General features: G+C 32.4%; 1 long non-coding RNA gene across 7 annotated transcripts in view; it reads right to left on the reverse strand.

Annotated features, from left to right (window-relative positions):
* The window catches only part of LOC119507014, a 43,786-nt gene that overhangs the window by 7,150 nt on the left and 13,205 nt on the right, over positions 1 to 23,431 (reverse strand). For 4 of the 7 annotated variants that reach the window (XR_005211098.1, XR_005211097.1, XR_005211095.1 and 1 more), the window contains one exon: positions 22,830 to 22,893. This is a non-coding gene — a long non-coding RNA (uncharacterized LOC119507014). The other 3 variants (XR_005211100.1, XR_005211101.1, XR_005211099.1) reach the window with 3 other exon arrangements.

The following is a 23,431-nucleotide window of genomic DNA, read 5'->3' on the forward strand; positions in this document are numbered from 1 at the left end:
ACTAATCTAATAGACATTTTCATTTCTAATTTATAATATCCACTTGGTTTCTCATGTTATCTTTAATTCTTATACAAATTCTTCAATGAATCTTAATTCTAATTTATTTCTTCAGACATGACTACATTAGAGCATTTTCCCTCATAGGAGCAACTATCAGAATTATTCAACCTAAAAAAATCATTTTAATATCTCTATGAGAATCATCTTTTCAAATTAAAAAAAACTAAATATAAAAGTATTGACTATTAAAAGTAAAAACTTTGAAAACACAGAATGTACTCTAAAATTGTATTATTTTTTTGTTAAAAGAATTTTAAAATCACCTTTTAAAATGACCAGTTAAATAAATCAGATTTATTCATTTAATATTAATTTAAACATTACTGGATGTCCATTATTGGATATCTATGATGTATCAATTATATTTTCAAATATTTAATTTTAATGTCCTTATATGTGCAAGGAAATGTTAACCTGAAATAACAGATCAGATACCACAAACTATAAAATTATTAATTATACACAATAAAGAATTATAAAAACTTAAACAGTACAATTTAATAAAAAATATTATAAGACAGGAAATGAAACATGATAAAAAGTAAATTTAGCAAAAAAAAGGGTCTTCCAACATAAAATTCTACTTTAGATCTCTCCATGGCTAATAATTACACAGGTCTGGATTGAGGATGAGATGTGATGATTTCATCAGCTGTTCTCATGTTTCCTCTGACAGGTCTCTGGGTAAATTCTATTTGGTAAATATCTACTAAGGCTTACTAAATGTTGGTGACGTGCCATGTGTTGTATTTAGATTCATGATGTCAAAAATCTATTGTAATGCAACAATATCTTAGGTCTTTTCTTCATCTAAAAATGAAGAGGGTAATGGGTACTACTATCCTGCAGCAAGCAGATACTTTTAGAAAAATGCTTAAAAATAAAATAAATTTTAGAGTAGAAGACATGCCAGGAAATCTATAAAGAACATAACTGTTAACTATAAAACACCCAAATATTTCACTAACAATTAGGTCATGTCTAGTTTGGAAGGAACTAGCTACGAAAAGCAACAGAGGCCAAAAGGCGAAATTGACTCGAGACTACATACGAGGACATTAAGACTAGAGTTTTAGTTAATTTGGGAATCTGTTTGGTCCCCAAATGAAAATAGAGTCCAGAGCCAGATGATTCCCCAATCCAGGGCAAAACATCTGAATGCCATGGAATTTAGGTAGACAGGATCCAAAGGCTAAAAATTCCAAGTTCTGCTGGATACTATGGGTTTGGACAGGCAAGTAGGGTTCTATCTGGGAGATCAGCAAGAAAAGAACAAATATGCAATGCCAGGAAATAGGTTACACCCTATGATCCTAGTGGAAGAGACACAAATGAAAACTGTTTCTTCATGTTATAGAAACAGAGAGGCAGTTACACAACTACTGTTCTGGTTGGATTCTAGCATACAAACTAACATGGATTCATCAGCCCGAGCAAGATTGGTCAGGATTTTGAAGCTGTTCTTAAGTAATCAATTGTAGAGAAACAACAGGGCCAATCAGATGAATGAAGAAATTGAAAAAGAAACAAAAAAACCCACAAAAATCCAAATTGTTTAAGTACTAATACTTGTTTAAAAAATTAAATTTAGTTTTATTGCGATATATTCACATGCCATACAGTCATCCATGGTGTACAATCAACTGCTCACAGTACCATCATACATCAAAGTAAAAAAGAACATCCAAATCATCCACTAATACTTTTTTAAACCCTAAACTTTGAGATTGTAGCAAAGCTAACCGGAATTCCTGACCTCCATAGTGCTTTCTTGTAACATCTCAGAAAATGTCTGGGAATCCATTTCAGTCTACTGCAGAGAACTTTTCTTAAGATTTACATTGGATATACTACCAAAGTTTCTATTGTTACTTAGGAGGTAAAACAAAATACATGGTTTGTGAAATTTATTCCTCAACTAGCACATCATCTCAATGAGAAACAAAGAGCCTTCACAAAGACTTAACGCATATAAAACTTTACTTGGTAAGTACTTTTCATGTTTTTCATTTTTCTCTTGATCCTTCCATGAAATTGTGATGGTGATCTATAGATAGAGTCTACCTGGTAGAGCCTGGGATAATTCCACTGAAAAGTAAAATCTAATTTCTGGCTATCTGACCAATGAATTGCTATTAATTGGGTAGCCATATTATTATAGATATTGATGTATTTTATTTAATAAAGAAGGGGGTTAACATATAACTGAGTACTATGGGAGGTCACCAGTCATATTTACTACACTAGTCACCAAATAGGCTGAATTAAGATACTGTCTCTGGGCTCAAGACTTACAGTCTAATAGGAGATATGGAAAATAAAAGGCCCAATATAAGTAACAATAAAACTATTATAAAGGTGATAGTACAGAAAAGGAAGTTATTAATTTTCTTTCTGGTGGGGAGAAGAGGAAATTACCCTTCTGGGGTAATAGCTGAGAAATTTTCTGAAGGTTGAATAGGAATTTGCTATACTTGACAGAATTGCTCTGAAAGAGGCAGAATGAATGGCATGAAATACTAAGAAAATGGTATGTGATAATAGTTTAAGGACTGGTCAATCTCCAAAATAAGTTTATGCCTCAAATATACTGGTTAGATTGTCTGCAGCTTTTTAGTTGCAAAAGGTTTATTTCCTCCCCTAGATTTTGATGAGATTCCAAAGGACACATGTCTAAGTGTTGGTGAGATAATATTGATGACGTTTTAACATCATAAAAATACAACGAAGTATGACGTAATAACCCAAAGACAGTGCAGATTAACTCTAGAGAGTTGGGAGAGGAAGTTTTCTCAAGGGAGGACTACACTATTACCTTAAGGGCTGTAGGGGAATTCATTTACCTGCATGTATAATATCCATGGACCACAAATACATACAGGACATAGATACAAGCACACCCAATCCCCAATGTTACTGAACCATACTTCAAAGTGGAACATTTGAGAAGACAAGCTGTGCTTGCTATAGTTCTTCCACATGCAAACCTATCCTTAAAACGTTCTTTAAAAAACAAAATCCCAAGTCAGCCTATTATTAGTCTCCAGCACTTTTTTTTTCCCTTTGAGAAATAGGAAGGCCAATGTCACCATTTCCCTGGCTTTTATTGCAAAGCAAGTATTCAGTGACAGCATGTGAATGTCTGGGTTCAACAACTACATATAAACTCTGGGGAATTATTTCATCTTTGTTTATAGTTGAGGAAACTTGGTCAATGGGGAAAATGACCTATCATAGTTATGAGAAATAAACAAGACTGTGAAACTAAAAGCACTTTGGAAACTAAGAGTGCTACCTAAAATGCAGGTATTATCATTTTGAGCATTATGTAGCTCAGTATTTGTTAGTTTTGTCTCCCAGACCCTTGTTAGCTATAGGCCAGAGGCTGTAGAAGTAATTACTAAGAGCATGAGCTCTATAATAAAATCATCTGAGCTTGAATCCTAACTCCTCCACTTCCTTATTAAATGTGACAATAGGCATACTATTTCCCTGTAACTGTTTCCTTACATAAAAAATGGGAATAATATATCCCCCTCATATGATGTTAAGAGGGTTAAGTTAATACATGTAAATGCTTCTGCCAATGGGTAAATACTCAGTGTGTTAGCATTTACTATTTCTACCACCAACAGCAGCATCTAAAGCATGAATGGTTTCCATGCACATCTAAAAAAAACCTTTACAATCCTGAGGAGTAGATATTAAAATAACATTTTGGTGATTTTATTGAGCTGGGTCATTTTCACTAAATAACTACTCAAAATAACAAAACAAATTTATTGGCCTACCTATTTCCCAGAGGGCAAATCAACATTAACGAATGTGCCAGAGCTGATGTTCATTATTGAGCAAAGTAAAAGTAGCAGGATTGCTCATAGGAAAAAAAAAAAAAAACCTCTTAATTTTCTATTCTAGATTTCCTTATATTAGTTGCCTATATTTGAATGATACGGACCATACTCTGTACAATATACAACACAGTCCTTAAAAAGCGGTTTACAAGTCTCTCCCATATCAAGAATCTTGTACATAATTTGGAAGAGAAACAGGGCAGTACAAAAAGTATTTGACTTGTAAAAACAAAGTTCAAATACTAAAAAAACTAAGGAGTAAATACAGAAAATAAGGAACTGCATAAAAAGATATCATAAAAATTATCTTCTCAGCCAGGCCATAACTTTGCTCAATCAAGTTTCAACAATGATTTGGACTCAAATGATTGGCAAAGATAGTACAGAATGATTTATTTCCTGTATATTTGATGCCAGAACCAACTAGCCTCACTGCCAATTTCAGTGAGTTTAATCTTCCTGGGAATGCTCCATTTAATAAATAAATGAGCATCTATTATGGACCTGGTAGGATGAGAAAAGCTCTAACGTGAAGTTAAATTCCCTTATGTTTAACTACATGAAGATAATTCCAGGAGTGCTAACTCTAAGCCCAAGCCACAGCTCTGCAGTCTTGGTAATGTACAAGCATTCTGGAATCCAAGCATCATATAATGCTCAAAAGATACTACAACTCTCCCCAAATCAAACGTGTAAGATTAAAAATTTCTGTGCAGTTGATTTCTTCCTGTCAGTTTATCCAAATTCTTCACCTTCATTCTCCTTGCCGTCTTAAGAGGGAAATGAAAACTTAATGATCCAGTTCTATAATGGATTTCCAATGACTTTCAAGAAGCAATTCTCAAAAATTATGTTCATGGCTCTAGTATTTTGTTAATATTTTCATCACTTCATAGGTCTCAGACAAATGATGCATGTTTCTAGAAACATTGATTTTCTCAGAGTATCTTCCTTTGATGCTGCCAGTTCTGTTAAAAGTAGGTCCTCATTTCCAGTAAAAACCGTCCTAAAACAACACAAAAAATTCCACAAAGTTCCCTATCATTTTCTTTAGTCAAAACTGTCCTTCCAGCACAAATATCCTTACATTTTTAAGGAATGAATCTCTTCAAGCTCATGTGATTTTTCTTTTAAAAGACATCCTTTAAGTCTCATTGACTAAGTGTTTTTCCTACTTCATCAGTTTTCTTTTGAGGTCCTTGTAAGGCAGTCTGTTTTCATAATGTACCCATTCATAGCAGGCAAGAGGCCCTTGCTTGCTTATATTTGCCTCCTTGAAACTCGACCCAGTTCTGCCCTCCAGTACAATACAGAATACAGCAATCTCAGATTGCTATTGTCTTTTTTATTCCAGGCAAGCTTCTCAGTGCCTTCAACCAGTTATGATGTTTGACAATTTTGTTTTTTCCATTCTCTGAATGAATTCTAGTCAGTTTGAATCCATACTCATGTGCCCTGACATGAGACAAACACATCTAAGACTTCTAATCAACAATTGTTTGAGGGAAATAAGGGTTTATTAGCAAGAAAAGCAACAGATTAATCTGAATAAATGAAGAATTTGCATGCTAGTTCTGAAATCAGTTGAACCATTACCTGCAGACTCCAAATTAAACTCCCCAACTTAGCTATTGAGAAATCAAGACTGTTATTGTTGAAGATAAGGAATAGAGTACACTGAAGGAATTTAGTGTCTTCATGAATATAACTACTTTTAAATCATTACAATTTTTCCTGGTTATACCTATGTAGAATTTTCTAGAAAGAACAGGTTATCAATTTTTTTTCTTTTTTTTGCCCCTTTTTTCCTATTCATCCATCCATATACTGGACAAAGGGGAGTGTGATCCACATGCTCTCCTAATAACATTGTCACCCCTCATAAAGCTACACTGTAGGTTATCAATTTCTAAACCTCTGAATTCCTTGAGTTTTCGAGGTATCTGAACACATCACCGATTTTAAAAAAAGTGGTCTGATAGCTTAAATATATGGACCTGAAACCTTATTTTTGGGTCTTACATCTATTTTAATTTTTCAAAGGATACAATAACCACTAAAATGCAGGCAAACGTGGTATAACAGAATGTTTGACTTGAAAATTGTACTATAGGACTGTTTTGGTGACCCTTCCCGCACCCCTCAGATAAAAAGTTAGGTTTTCAGAAACCTAAACAATAAGTTTCTTTTTTTCTACTAACCAGTTGTTTTTCAGATTCTAAAACCTGCCTTTCTAAATTAACTATTACTGCTCTTAAGAATTTTAGTTAAACTATAAACTACTAGCGTGGAAGAAAAATGGGTTGAGATATACCATTCTCACTTGCATTCTAAATTCTGAGAAAAACATACTCACTATAATAGATAAAAAATTTACTATAGGTTCATTTATTAATGTCATGTTTACATTGAAATTGATAACCATAACATGCGTTTGCACCAAAATATCCGTTAATTATTTGTTATACATGAATATTACTCATTAACAATAAGAAATGTTTCTGAGTATATCAAATGTGAATTCCACAATTTTAGAACAACTCAAGCTTCTTGATAAAGTTGATACGATTGGTGAAGTACAAAGGAAGAAACAAATCCATAATATAATTAATATGCTGGTCTGAGATCCCTCTCTCTGAGCAAATACTCAGCAGTACATTTATTTCACTAGGTATTTTTCTTACTCATTTGCTTAAAACTCTTCAATAATCTCCCTTGCCTCAAAATACTTCTCACATTATGGAAAGGTACTCTTGGAGATGACATGCATGAGTTGTAGAGGAAGAAGCCACAGGGTAAACAAGATATATCTTTCCGTATCCTCAAATTTACTACAATATCTTAAAAAAAAAAAAAAAAAAAAAAAGTAAATTCCACTTTCTTATACATTTATACAGATCATAATCTGGGATAGACTATAAAATTATTATTTTTTTTTAGGTAAATCTCAAATTTAAAGAAAAATTTCTGGAGTTAGAAGTGCATCCCCTTGTGGTATCTTTTCTGGAAGCACTCTTTCTAGCTCCTTGCACAGTAACTAATTGGATTAAGAAATAAGAAATAAATTCCCTAATCCAAATATATACATATATAGAAAGGAATTATTATAAGGCTAATAATGGTAGTTAACTTTGGTAAAAACGTGATTTTTCAATATAATTTCTTGCCTTTTCCAAGGTTTTTATGCTCAGGTATTACTTTTATGCTAGGAAAAGTTAAAATGTCCTTTATTTTTAAACAGAAAAATTCTTAATTTTTAGATCTGAAAGTCAGTTTCATTGTGTTACTAAATATTTATAGCTATAAATCAGATTTGTTTCTTTACATAATTAATATGATTTAAAATTAAAATAGATTTACCTACCCCTTTTCTTATACTTACCTTTTCAGGTTTTGGGGGCTGTAAGGGTGGGGAAATGACAGTGAAACCTCTCAACCAAGAATTCAAGAAGTGATTCTTGAATTCCTTTTCAACAGTGTTTTGAGGACTTAGAGCAAACCGCTCACCTAAATCTGATTTTAAAATTATGTGTTCAATTCTTCCTGTGATAGTTAATTCTTCCTTATAACTTTTGAAGTTCCTGAACACAGTAGGATTCTCACTTACACAATTCTAAAGGGGGTGACTACCTGGTGGTAAGACTGTTTCAAATAATCATTTTTATTTTTCAAGAATTTCCCTCTCATGTTCAAAAGACAAACTTACCCAAGCCACATATGCTCATTTACATAGTTTTAAAAAACAAATAAGAAATTAAGATTTCTGATTCTAAGATGAATGACTTAGAAAAGAAGTTTGGGGGGCAAGATCACGGGATGCAAAACTAAGAGTTTGAATTTTATCCTATAGGTGAAAGCAGTGTCTGAATAGCAATAACTGAGAAATATGAAGTACATATTTATGGCAGCAATTCCAAAGATTCACAAATCAAAGATGATTGTGGTCTGTTTGGGAAAATGACAAACATGAACAAGTCCAAAGAGAGGGCCTTAGTTATTCGTTGTGTTTCTCTGTCAATTTGGTTCTCTCTTTCCTTTTTTGGAGGGGCATGGGGGCTATAAAATGGCCTGTCCAGGTTCAGAGTGTCATCAATTCTTAACCTGATTATCATACACATATGTACTAAATACCCATTTTAAATTTTTGTTAGTGCTCTTAAGTTTTAACTTTCAGTCAGATTCATAAAAAACATTCTGTCCTATCTGCAAAGGTCGAATAGGATGAGGCACATACAACTCAGGGTTTTTGTCAAGTATAGAAAACTAAATCTGTAGATGAAGCTAAAAACTGAACCAGCCAAAAGATCTGGCCCCTATAAACTCTTTGATCCTGACTACTGTACATGTGTACATATTGACTACTCTTGTACATGTGATCACAGCTACACAGATCTCCTTGCTGTTCCTTGTACACACCACAGAAAGGCTTCTACCTCAGGGTCTTTGTACCTGCTACTTCCTCTGCCTGAAAGGCTCCCCCCAGTTACCTACAGGGTTTACTCAGTCAATTGTTTTTAAGTCTTTGTTCAAATGTCTTCTTTTCTGTGAGGCATTTCCTGACCACAGTATTTAAGAAACAAACCTCCCCTGCCTTCTCAACACCTTTATTCACCCCTTCCAGGTTCCCGGCCTGATTTTTCTCTGCAGCACTTATCACCATCTGATATGGCACATACTGTAAGCAAAAGATTTTGTCCATCCCCCACCCAGAATGTAACCTCCATGAAGGGTGGGATTTATGTATTTTCTTCAGTGCTGTTCTGAAGTCTCTAAAATGTAGAACAAATAAATCTGTACACACACATATACATAAACAAATACAAATGTTTGGATTCTACTTTTAATGCTGCTTGCCAAATATTAACATTTCTATACTGCCAGAAAAGTCATTAAAGAAAATGTAAATAAATTAATGTAAAAACCTACATAGACTAAGTAAAAATTTGCACATTCTCTTACGAAATGATCTACAGAACATTTTTTGGACAGGAAATACTAGACTCCATTCGTTTCATGATAAAATAGTATTTTTAACTAATTAAATGGAAACTTAAAAAAATTACCTTATACTTATCATATGCAATAAGTGCGAGAAAAAAAGGTCTTTTCAGTATTGTAAGAATTTATATCCCAGAGAATGTCAGATCTATAAATATAAGCATTCTCAACGATTATAAAACAGTGAGATGTGGAAATAAGGAAACACTGGGGTGATTTAAATTTTCCACCAATTCTTAAAGATAATTTGAATGGAATAATCAGTGTTGTTATAAAAGAAAGTATGTAAGATACCTTCAATAATAGGTTAATCAAATTGAGGAATATTTAGTACAAAAGTGGCTTAACTTTTTCTCAGTAGAACTTCTCAAACAAAAACTAACCCTCTAGCATAAAACAAATAAACAATAACAAAATTCTTCAGGCAGTTTACATTTCTTCAAAACACAAAGAATCAACCACAGGAATGCAGTAAATATCAGACTATTCAAAGCCCTATAGAATCAAGGGGGAATCTGTACTTCCAATATGCTAATCAAAGTCTAAGTGTTACTCATGAGTTTTTTTTTACATAAATTCCATGTTTTAATAATCAAGAAATAGACTCAAATAGAAATTATAAATGTAGAATTTAATTTCAGTATAATAAACATGAAAAACAGTAACTAACTTGCTACCTTGCAAAGTAATTTTAACAAAAAGTTTTTAAACTTATCATTTATTTTGATGACATATTTTCAATGCATATAGCCAAAAAAGATGTTAGAAATTCCTGGGATATATTTTACAAATAAACAAAGTAAGTACATAAACTCTTAGATTTCTGTTAAAAGAGTTAATTCTGCATTAAAAGGGATCAAGTTATTAGGCATGAAATAGAAATTATAAGAAATCCCTTCATTAGAGGAAGAAAATAGTTTTTTAGTTGATGGGAATATATTAATGATGGTCTCCTATTTCTTATCGCAGATACACAAGTGATCTGTCCAGATACTTACTAGAGCCAAATCTATCTCAAAAGTTTAGAACATTCATTTTTCTCTCTTTTGTTAATATTCAATAAGAAAACAACATTTAAAATAAAACTTTTTTTCCATGAGGAAGGGATGGTAATATCCACCTGCAAAAGAAAAGAAGGAATTCAGATTTAGAATGTCGACTTGTAAATAACTAAAAACATCAACTTAGAGATCATAATTCATGGAAGTATAATCTTGCTAACCCAATTATGGACAACCTGTGCACATATCAGTAATGATGCTCACTGGTTTAAAAACATAACTCTTTAACAATCAAAAGAATATATTATTAAAGAAAATCTATGGACAATTTTTAAAATCTACTTTCACATATTAATATATGCGATCTTAAGAGATTTCCATTTGGATATAGGATACAAACTGAATTACCAAATATTGAAATACTTTTCTCGCTACCTCCTGGATACTTGCCTGAAGTCCTCTGAGGAAGCTCCAAACTCAATCCATACTCAAACCTGAATGAAAAAGATTAGGATATTTTTCCCCAAGGAAAATGGAAAAAAGGAAAACAAAGAAATCTGTATATAACTATTCTTTGTAAAACAGTCTGACATTAACATTAAAGGATATAATTTAGTTTTACTACTGGCACCTTAAATATTTCAAAGTTACTCATAGAAGTATATTAACTCTACAAATAAAACTTCCAATTCCTTTGAGCTATGTAAATATTTGTATCAGTACTTATTGTCAGGCTATTTCCCCCTCTCCAATAAGAGACTGCAAAGAAGCTGCATACTATTACAATAAATTTCAATGCAACAGTTTTTCTAAATTTTCCTACTTCCTCAATATTTCAATTGTTCTTTAATTCATTCTCAGGATTAAAAAAAGAAGTTTTCATTTAGCTATCATAGCCCAAAATGCTCCTTCATCACATTGGAAGCACCTATGTATAAAAATTCACCTGGTTAATGTAAAATCCAGGTTTTTTTCCCCCATTATTTAGAAGGCAGGTTAGAGTAAATATAATATTCTCAAACCTGGCTTCAAGTACATTTCAGAAAAACAAAAAACACAAAAAGGAACTTAACTCCTGGGTTGCTTTGGAAAAATTCATTGCTAATGAAAGAATGATAACCAGTATATTAGACAAACGTGGCCATTCATTCAATAAATATTTCTAAGCATCTACGTACTAGATCCCGGAATATTTTTAATGGGACCAAAACTTATCATATATTTGTATATTAGTTCCTGGCTGCTAAAACAAATACCAAACAATGTGTTGACTCAAACAACAGGAATTTATTAGCTCACGGTCTCAGGTTGGGAGAAGACCAGTATCAAGGCGTCAGCAAGCTAATGCTTTCTCCCCGAAAGCATGGTGGTAGGTTCTTGTGTTGGCTGCCAGTGATTCTTGGTCCTTGGCTTTTCTGTCAGGTGGCAAGGCACATGGCGATGACCTCTCCTTTCTCCTCTGGGTTCAGATGATTTCTCATTTCTTCCTCCATGGCTTTCTCTCTGTGGCCTTCTCTATAAGGACTCCAGTAATAAGATTAAGATCCATCCTGATTTAGTTGGGCCACACTTTAATGGAAGTAACCTCATCAAAAGGTCCTATTTGCAATGGGTCCACACCCACAGGAATTAAAAATTAAGAACATGCTTCTCTGGGGTACAACTCAAAGCCACCACAACGTGTTACAGTCTTTCATAAAATGGTTGTAATGAAATAAGGCAAACAGGTTAAGAGCTTGACTGATGATTTTTAAAAGCACCAATGCAATATTATTTCCATGTAAAAGCCAGTAATTAATTCTAGCCACTTATATAAATGGCATCTTGATTCTTTGTTTTAGGAAAAATATTTTTCCTAAAAAAAAAGTGAGATTGTTCTTAAAATGAGAACTTTGTCTTACATAATATTTTCTTTACCTTCAAATTAGAATTTAAAGCAAAATCCTTTACCCCTTGATTATTACTTAAGTTACATTGGAAATACTTTATTTTGTAGATTTTCTGCTTGATTATAATTGAAAACGGTAAAAGACTCACGGTAGAAAATAAGACCAGCGATACAGCATACTACACAAACCCACTCCTCTTACCCTGAACTTCAATTTTTGTTATAATGACTTGATAAAACATCAACAAATAAGGAATAGAAGGTAAAGAAAACATTTTTCCTTTAGCTATTAATTATTTTGACTTTAATTTGCATCTATAAAATACCTTTAATCATAATTTTTGGTCTTACTCTGAAGTTAAAATATTGGATATAAAAAAGCAAAGGAAGCCTTTGTATTTTCAACTTTACTTGTCAAATAAGAGTCTTCTAAGGATTTAAGAAAACATTTTAGCTCAGGAATGATTATGGTTTGCAAACTTTCTTGGATATGGCAGGATCAAGTTGGAAGCAATGTAATTATTTTAGGTTATTTTTCTTATTCCTTTGTTTTGTTTGGATTTTTATTTTTAATTTTTTAATCAAATAAAAAAAGCTATTGCATTAAAAAATTACCTTCAATGTAGTTATTTTAGGTTATTTGGTTTTTCTTATGCCTTTGATTATGGTTTAACTTTCTAGGGGTATGGTAGGAACACGTTGGAAGCAATGTAGTTATTTTAGATTATTTGTTTTTCTTAATCCTTTTTTTTAAATTTTCAATAAAGTTAAAAAATTTCAAAAAATTTCAAAAAAAAGGAAAACATTTTAAAGACAAACAAAAAAGTGTATAATATAAAATTAGGAGACTGAAACAAGATTCTAATATGTCATCCATAGCAAGTTACTTAATTTGAGTTTCTGTTTCCCGAGCTACCTATTGTTGGTGGAATAGGTTGGTCATCTATAAAGTTTTCCTAACTTCAAAGCTGAATGATTAAGTATATTTTGAGACCTAGAATATCAGCAATTTAATTCACGTTTTAATATTTTCCCCCTCCCTTATAAAATATTTCTATAATGAAATACTTAGAAATAGCACTAAAACTTACCTTCTAAGTTCTGTTCACAATACAATATATCTTGTAATATATATTTATCTCTGAGATGAGCAAATATCCTCAGTTATTTCATTTTAGTAGAGACAAAGGGGACAACTAAAGTTTGTGTTTATCTTAAGTAAAAAATGGACTTAGTATTTACACTGAATATAACTATGCTTTAAAATTTCTTCAATGCTATAAAAGCTTCCAGTAATCTCGATTGCATTAAATACAATTTCTAAATTGCAAGCACACTATCTTAACAGACACAATACATCTGAAAATTGTTAGTACTAACTTATTTTTAAGGACTCATACCAAATACAACCAGATTAGCAATAATACTGAAAAGACATTATGAGTAAAACTGAAAACACATCATTATATATCATTAAACACAAAATTAAAACACAACTGTAGAGTGTGGCCAACCTTACTTCAGCAGCACAGTTAATACTGGAGATAATTTTAGAATCTTAACACCAATATTTACGTGCTGCTAAGGCACTGCTGACACCAGTATCATAAGAGCTGTGAATAAAAAAAATGTATTCTTTTCAGAAGATCAGATCCTTGTATTTTTGAGGCAGCACAATATGGCCTGCACCTTTTCAAAATCCACAAACCATTATGTGCTGCTACTTTACTCCAAGGTTTTGTTTTTTAAAATACACACTAGCACCTAAAGAATACAAAAAATATTCTTTTAGAAGAGGACAAAATAAAACTTAAAAGCCCATGATTAAAGATTCTAACACTGACATAGTATCAATAGTTAGTTACTTGTTAGAAGCTTTTAGTAACATAATGAAATTTAGTTCTATATCAAACGTAATGAAAGCCTACTCTGCCAAGCACAGTGCTATAGGTTAGAAACATAAAGATGAAGAGAAAAGCATTTTCTTCTTATGTCAACAAGTTAACACAGGAAATATTTTAATCAACTTTTGAATATATTAAATTTATGAAGTTTATTCCATTTTCTAAACAAAAAGTGAATTCATAAAATTTGGTATTTACCTTGGTAGAAAAGCAGAATTTACAAATAGCATTCTGTTCCTTGTAGTACATCTTTCAAAAGATATCTTCATCAAGCAGATAACATTTCATGTCAAAGGAAAAAACCCCACAGTAGAAATGACATATAAGAGTTCAGTTTCAATAATCTTAAGCTAGCAAGGTGTAAATATTCTTTTAAAGGAAAAGATGAGAAGTCACATGAAATATTTTACTGCTAAATGGAGTAAAACAAACCCAAAGGACCCAAACAAAACAACTACCCCTTAAAAAATTAACATTTTAAAAAATAAAAAATTTTTTTACCCTCAACATTTGTTTCCATTTTAGAATGGCTATTCTAGAATTGAATGTCATTTGATACAAGAATTAATTCTAGAACTATGATGCCTTGGAATGATGAGTTAACTTGGTATGTAGATGAGAAATAAAAAAAAGGAAGCTGAGGTTCTTGAACTTCCTATTTTCTACCTGTCTTGTCTCCACTCCATGCTGAAGCAAAGAGGTATACAACTACATAGTACCTACTTACTCAGATGTAGGAATGAAATTATTTCTAAAAGGTACCAGAACACTGCTACCACTCTAGCTCAAGCTTGACAACCTTTTGCTATTCTATTCTCTCTTTATACTTAATTTCATCCTATCACTCCTTATATTCAGTTAGTAAATAAGAGCCAACAGATTCTTTGAGATCTCAATTTCGTTGCAATTAAACCTTTTTTTTGTGTGTGCAATTAATCCTTAATTCTACATTTTACAAACAAGTCTAAGTACATTATACATATAATTGCATTTTAGCTGGCTTCCTATCTTTAGTCAATTAATAAAACTTCCTGAAACCTATATAATAAAAAATATATCTGGTTCCTTAAATAGAGTCTCTACTTCTCTGCTTAAGTATCAAGGTCTGTTTAGTCAGGACCTATCCAATATTTCCTATTTCTTTCCAATGAAAACACTCTACCACTACAGTTAAAAGGTCTCTTTTTAGAGATATAATCAGGAATTTTAATATGAACTGGATATTATATATAAAGGAATGATTACTAATTTTGTTAGGTAAATTATAAGTATGGCAGTTATATATTTAGGGAAAAAGCTCTCTGTAAGTTAGAGAAGTATAGTGAAGTATTTATGAGTAGACAAAAGATTGGCCAAGCATGACTCCACTGTGGCTACTAGGTAAGTTATAAGTAGAATAAATAAAATTATTTATTATTTGAGTGTGATGATTATCCTTTCCCATAGATGATCCTTCAAGGACCCCTGAATAATTGAGATGCTTATAAAAACAATTGTTTTCCAGTTCTTTCCTCGTCCAAAATGTATATTCCTTCCTGATCTCTGAATCTTCACTAAAGCTACTGTTGAAGGCTAAAATTCTCTCACTAATCTTTCTATTTTTCCCAACTTTTAGAACAATTTAAGTCTATCTTCTCCAGTAGATTCTTACTTCAACCATCTTCGTTGATACTGAACTCTCCATTCACTATTTTGAATACAGACAATCATTCTCAGTACTGAGTAGCATGCTGAGCCGACAGCGGTTTCACTATTTCATACCTGTTCTCCATTCAACTGTACTACCATGTGGCACTGTTTCCTGGTATGGTCCATGTCCTTTCTCCATTTCTATATCCTAGTCCTCTAGAAATAACATGTTTTAAATCTCCATCTCTTAAATCTCTGCTTTTGAAGTCTGTTGGCTACAAGAAAAGCTGTGTTGCTTTTCCTAACCAGATACGGAAAAGCCCCAATGTTAGAAGCAGAACCAAAGGGAAAGAACTAAAATAAAGTCAGGAAACAGAACCATTCGGTTCTTGTCTGTGGCGGTCTGGAACTGTGTATATCCTAGCGAAACACATTCTTAAATCTAACCCATTCCTATGGGTGTGAACCCAATGTAAGAAGGACCTTCTGATGAAGTTACTTCAGTTAAGGTGTGGCCCAGGATGGGTCTTAATCCTATTACTGGAATCTCTATAAGCAGAATGAAACTCAGACAGAAAGGCACAGCAGAAGCAGGCAGAAGCAACATCAACGGAACCTGGAAGAGAAGGGAGAGACTAGGAGATGCTGCGATGTGCCAAGCCAAGGCCCAAGGATTGCTGGCAGCCAGACCCAGAACACCAGAGTCTTCAGGGAGAAAACACTGCCTTGACAGCTTGAGTTGGACTTTCTTTTAGTCTCAAATCCATAAGCTCATAAATTCTCATTATTTAAGCAGACCAATTGCATGGTATTTGCTTGAACAGCCAAAGAAATTAAAACAATGCTCTTTATCCTTATTCAGTAGCATTAATTCCAAGTCTGGAGGTTTATATTCTGGTATGTGGGTCCTTAATTATCTTTACTGGCTTTTGATATACAAATTTCCATTCTCATGCTTTTCCAAGAAAAAACTCATTTTTGAAAGCTAAGGCAAAAATAATTTAAATATCTTGCATAAGAAGTCAACTTGAACATGAATCTGAGTAAAATAAGGATCTTCAAATACCTTAAATTAGTTTACCTTAGTTTTATTTCTATATTTGATACCAGTGCTTAATTAATTTAAAAACATAAAATAAAAAAGAAACAAACTTTATATAAATCAAGTGTTTCCCCCTCACGTCCTTGTAAATGATTTGCAACTCTACTTTGTTTCCACTGACATTTTAGTTTAGGTGTATAAGTATACTTTCGCTCTTACAGCTGCCCTAATATCAGTTCATCTAGTTTTCTTAAGCTGTTATTGCATTTAACAAAAGCATCTAAAAATTATAGGCTTGTCTCTTGAGCTATAAAATCATCCTGAGTGCAACAGAATTCACTGGTTAATGCCTACATTTCTACTTAATATAATAAGCAGAAGAAATAATTTATTGAAGTAGCAATGATACTGAAGAGTGAATCTGAAACCAGAAGGATGAAGCTGGAATCCTGACTGTCACTTACGAATCCTTATCTCGGGCAAGTTTGTTTCATTATATTGAATCTCTCGTTCCTCTTCTGTAAAATGGAGCTATTAAAGTCTAATCCATAGTCCTGTCATTTAGACTGTGTAATCTTAAGATTATCTGAGCAGTGAAAGGAAATGAAATAAGCTTCAGTGGCTGAGAGATCCCAAAAGCAGCCGAGAGGTCACTCTGGTGGGCACTCTTACGCACAATATAGACAATCCTTTTTAGGTTCTAATGAATTGGAATAGCTAGTAGTAAACACCTGAAACTATCAAACTACAACTGAGAACCCATGAATCTTGAAGACAATTGTATAAAAATGTAGCTTATGAGGGGTGACAACGTGACTGGGAAAGCCATTTGGACCACACTCCCCTTGGTGCAGTGTATGGATGGACGAGTAGAAAAATGGGGGGGAGGGGACACCCAGTGTTCTTTTTCACTTTAATTGTTCTTTTTCACTTTAATTTTTCTTATTATTTTTGTGTGTGTGGTAATGAAAATGTTCAAAAATTAATTTTGGTGATGAATGCACAACTATATAATGGTACTATGAACAACTGAATATGCTTTGTATGACTGCATGGTATGTGAATATATCTCAATAAAAATGGGTTAAAAAAAGATTATCTGAGCATATCTAGTAGTGAATAAATAATAAATAAGTAAATCTAGTTGTTCAATAAATGCCTGCTGAATCTAAATTTACAGGATTTGTAACATTTTTGGACAAACCTAGGGTTTCAGTGGACTGCAACTTAACGTGAACAATGTTTACGACAAAAAAACAGAGCTAGTATAATTACTCTTCATTAGTAGAAATACTTTATTTATAAGAGACACACTGTGTTATGTACCTTGGATCATATGAAATATACTGGCTTCAGTTTTATATACAATATTTAAAAAGGAATGTTGACAAAACATAACAGATTCAAAGTGGGGTATCTAGGACACTAATGGCTTAGTGTCTCATGCTATGGGAACGAATGGAAGGACAAGGGTATGTTTAGCCTAGAGAAAAGATATAAAAATTATCTCTAGAAGACATATCTAGGGCCAAACCTCTCTTATGAGAATTTTACTTTTCTATCAATTATTGCTGACACAACTGCAACTCAATTTATTAGAACATTAAGTTTATATTACATGGTTCTTATTCTAATATTTTGAGGCCCAAAATAAAAATGAGTATCAATTTAAAATAAAACTGACTTTTAGAAAAATTTATTGTACTTTATTGTTTTATTAAGAATTTGGAGGACAAACTGCCAATTTTATTTCTGACTTAAGGGCACCAAATACAAAGGGCATTAAAGAGACAACCTGAGTAGCCAAACTAAGGATATGAAAACTGCAAAAATACCTACAATAAATTAAAATTTGGATATTCTTTGAGACTGTTGTTTCTCTATCCAGTGACTGAGTACTTAAATGTGATGGCCCTATTTGTGGTATGCACTATGAATACCAAATCTTCATTTTCATGAGCTAGAAATGATTTTACTATGAAAAAACATGAAATTACTTTAGGTATTTTAAATGAATTCATTTTCATAATTAAAAAATAAGCATCATTATTACTGCAAAGGAGAGGCTAAGCCTACTTATAACTGTGCCTAGAGTCTCCTCCAGAGAACCTCTTTTGTTGCTCAGATGTCGCCCTCTTTCTCTAGCTAAGCCAACTCGGCAGGTGAACTCACTGCCCCCTCCCCATCCGTGGGATCTGACTCCCAGGGGTATAAATCTCCCTGGCAATGCAGGACATGACTCTCAGGAATGAATCTGGACCTGGCGTCATGGGATTGAGAACATCTTCTTGACCAAAAGGGGAAGCGAAATGAAACAAAATAAAGTTTCAGTGGCTGAGAGATTTCAAATGGAGTTGAGAGGTCACTCTGGTGGGCATTCTTATGCATTATATAGATATCCCTTTTTAGGTTTTAGTATATTGGAATAGCTAGAAGGAAACATCTGAAACTATCAAACTGCAACCCAGTAGCCTTGATTCTTGAAAACAATTGTATAACTATGCAGCCTACCTGGGGTGACAGCGTGATTGTGAAAACCTTGTGGATCACACTCCCTTTATACAGTGTACAGATGGATGAGTAGAAAAATGGGAACAAAGACTAAATGAAAAATAGGGTGGGATGGGGGAATGATTTGGGTATTCTTTTTTACTTTTTTTTTTCTTATTTTTACTTTCTGGTGTAAGGAAAATGCTCAAAAATAGATTGGGTGATGAACGCGCAACTATGTGATGGTACTGTGAACAGCTGATTGTACACCATAGATGACTGTATGGTATGTGAATGTATTTCAATAAAACTGAGTTAAAATATTAAAAAAAAAAGATGTGAAGAATTTCAAGTAAAAATGATTAAGCTGATCTCAATACACTGCTATTAAAGTTTCATTAAAATAATCTATAATTAAAAAAATAAGCATCAATTTGTTTTCTGGATTTAATAGGAAGAGTGAAACTGATAGTCTAGTCTAGGCAAAAAGTCAGGTGTGACTGCTGACAACTGAAACATATTTCAAATCTGCATTCAATTAATTTTTGTACTTCTTTGTAAATGGAGACAATATTAAAAACACCTTTCACACAAGCAAGTCATAGGCATAAGGCAAGATTTGCATAGAATAATCTAGTGATGTTACCATATTGGATTTGGTATCCAGAATTTGAAATCTCTGTTATACCTGAGTTCATTATATTTTTATGTTTGTTTTCTATTTAAATCAGGGCCTGTTCTGTAAATTCTACCTTATTTTCATTACCCCAAGAAAATATCCAAAGTAACTTCATAAACAAGAAATTCTTTATTTATCTTCTTTGAATCATCTGTCTTGAAACTGAAGGGAAGTTGCAGGGTGGGAAAACAATGAATCCAATCCCTTTAATTCTGGCATCAAAATTCAGATTTAACTCAATCTTTTCGTAAAAAAAAAAAAAAATATATATATATATACATACACACATATATCTCAAAAATATAAGACTTTTAGGACAGAAATACCTGGCATTTGATTGACCATTGTCTAACTCTCTAAAAGTGCATTTATTTGAATGACTAAAAAACAGCTATAGCATGTTATAAACTTTCCCCAATGGTATAAATTATTGAACAACAAATAGGTTTTTGGAGGCTAGATTTGATATATTTACTGAATTAATAGCAATTTATCATAGCATTAAGTTTGCAAGGTATTCTTTACTACCAAATACTGGCAGTAGCTGGTAACTTTTTGAATTTTTCTGCTTTGAATTATAACACCCTTTACCACTAATTCAATTGCCAAAATAGCAATTTCCCCCTGTCTTTTGGCACATATTCATGAATTTCTCCCAGAAAAATACCCACTTAACAAATTATTCTAGATAATTAAAATTTCCTCATGAATGGCACAGGTAGACAGCAACTTTATACCAGAGTAAATTTCCGTCACAAAAACAAATTAAAAATAGAATTTTCAGCTATGTCTAATGTATCATACAAAAGCATTACATCTTTAATGAAAATATAACTAATTTCATATCGTTTGCCCTGTCATCAATGACTTACTGCCCAATGACTAATACATTTTGGTTTGTTGTTTTCTTAAACAGTACTTTAAGTCAGTTCTACATTTATACTACTTATAATTCAAGGACTGACAATATTTTTCTAGAATGGTATGGGTAGGTGCCATTGTCATTCTATTGCTAAATAGACAACATTTCTAAAAATTTTCTTGAATACTAGTTCAATGTGAGAAATAGACAGCTAAAAAAGACAAAAGCTATCTCTGAAAGCAGGCAAATTTAATAAGTGTCCTGAAGTACAAAGTAATTCATCTCAATCACTTGTGTTTATAGGACTACTGATATTGAGAACACTGACTGGTGAATTTTCTGCTTCATCTTCTGTTCCCTATTTATAAAGTCAATGTCATAAGTTTTTTGTTGCAGAATATCAAAAAAATAGATGCAATGTTCTTAACTGCTGAAAATCCATCTAAAGAAGTTATTTTATTTAGTCCCAGAGGATATATTTAGGACAGGTTTTAAATTCACATAACACAGAAATATATAATTTAAGTGTATGTACCAAAAATGCAATGTGAAAAATCAAAACATAATACAAAAAAGTGGGGAAAAAAGGAGAGAAATATGACTATTTCTAATTTTCTCTTTCAGTTTTAAGATTTTAAAACTGAAAAGCAAACTTGAAAAATATTCCATCTTTATACTCAATTTGTAAAAATTAACCAAAAATGCTGCCATATTTAATTTCAACAGCATTGGTATATGGTATACCAATATTCCAAAAAATGAACAGCTTTTTAAAAATCCCAGTCTTAAAGAACAAACGGTATTCAACAAACATAAAAAGAATAGAGCAGGAGAAGTACACACAATCACACAGGATCACTGATTATTGTCACTATGTACCTATTTTTCTGGGTGTAGTTTAATTGGAAAAATCACCACTTTGGTATCTAAGATTAAAGGGAACTTCAGACATACTACCTAGAACAATCACCAGAAAGCACTGCAACTATGAAACACGGCAAATATTCCATATTTAAAAGATGTTGATGCATACCCAAGAAAGGCTGTTTGCTTAGAAATTTATAAAGGAAATAAATTGAGGTTAAGAATGTAACGTTATTCTTGCTTATAAATTTGTTAGATGTTAAATGATACCTAGTCCTTTTTGAAAAGTGGACTGCCCTCTTGTCTACAGTAGGAGTATAATACCAATCCAACATTTCCCTTTTTCTAAGAGTTAAGTTGAAGAAAGGCTGAGCTGGCTTCCAAGGGACCAATTAAGAAACCCAAGCCTGGATTATATAGGATTCTTTGGGGATTTGCAAATGTTTCCATTCTAATTTTCCAGACAAAAATATAAAGGAGAAAATTTAGAAAAAGAAAGTGACCTATGGCATTTGGCTACTGCCATACGGTAGTATGGTTCACACTGTTTCATTATTAAAAGTTCTTAATATTTAACTGATTTCCCCTCTAAAAACTCTAATTACTGAGGACAATGGCTGATCTTCCATGATCAGAAGGTCACTCTCCACCCTTCATTATCTACTGCGTCACGAATGCAATGGCATGAGACAATGTGAAACAGAATCATTCGAAGCACTTTTTTCATTCAAATATTCCTTGACATTAACAACAGAAATAGTTGGACCTTAGTTTCTTTTATTTAGAGATGAAGAATTAGCTCAAGAAATAGATGGAAATGATCTTTTTTGTAACTGATTTTAGGGTCTCAAATACTTTCAGGTAAATAATTATCTTGTGAATTTAACAAGACCTTTATCTGAAAGTTTTTCTAGGGGTATGGATATTAATATTCAGCAAACCTGTTAGAATTTTCAGAATTACAAGTTTCTTAAAAGTTAAATAAACCAGGGGAAAAATATTTCTTATTCTAAGAAAGAGGTGCATATATGTATATATAAAAGGAAGGAAAAGGGATTACCTTCCTATTTTTCCCACCTCCTAAAGTTTTAACAGCTAAATTTTAACTTCTCACCAAGAATCCGAAGTGTACTTTAATGAAACATAAAAATAAATAAATGATCTGTTTCTTGAGTGAAAAGGATACTCTCAATTTATAGATCCATAAGATAACTATCAATAAACCTGAACAATGATGGTTAAAAAAAAGAGCATTATTTATTTGCAAATTCCTTTGAAGGAAAAGGGCTCAAAATTGTGATTCTCAGACTTAGAGATGATAGAGTCTGGCCGTAAAATACCTTCCAAAATAGAAAACTTACCCAAGGCAATGGCATTATTCTTGCTCTAAAATAGATTAAATTAATTACCAAACTCCAATGTGTAGGGGGTTAGGAGAGGTTAGAAAGTTGTCATTCTAAGATAGGTAGAAAACACACTCAGAAATAAACCAAAGCATGACACCAAACAGTAACTTGTTATAGCAAAGACAAAGAAATTGAGACTTAATACTTACAAGGTGAGAATTGCTAGGTTAAGCAGTGGGCTGCTTTATTATGGCCTTTAGTTTTTCATTAAACCTAGGAAAAAGAAAAGAGTGAAGGCTATAAAAATTTGATCACATTATGTAAGTCAGAACATTTTGAACTGGGATTGACAATCATTGTCTTCTGAACTTCATACAACATAGAACAATCACATATTATAAAAATCCAGCAAAAGCATTTATATATTTCAGCCTAAAGCATTATCATTACTTTTTGAAGTTCACTTTTCTATTACTGTTACCTTCTTTAAGTTTAAAAGTAAAAAATGTAAGTGTAACTAAAACTCATACTTCAATATCTAACTTGCAGCAGAGCTGCTGGAGGATATCATAAAATTACAGCTACTGTAAGATAAATTCAAGATCAGATCTCAAGATTGACCTATCTCTGTTTGCACATACATAATTACTATTGCAAAATTCACAATTTGTATATTGCCCAATTCTAAGAATTCTACTGTACTATAGCATAAATACAAAGTGTACACTGGAGCTTAAATCGCATAAAGGAATCTCTAAAAATATTATCATGCTTTGGCCAAAACAAAAGAAAATGTAGTTGTGAAATTGCC

This window comes from Choloepus didactylus, chromosome 12 (assembly GCF_015220235.1).
Source record: "Choloepus didactylus isolate mChoDid1 chromosome 12, mChoDid1.pri, whole genome shotgun sequence".
Lineage (NCBI taxonomy): Eukaryota > Metazoa > Chordata > Mammalia > Pilosa > Megalonychidae > Choloepus > Choloepus didactylus.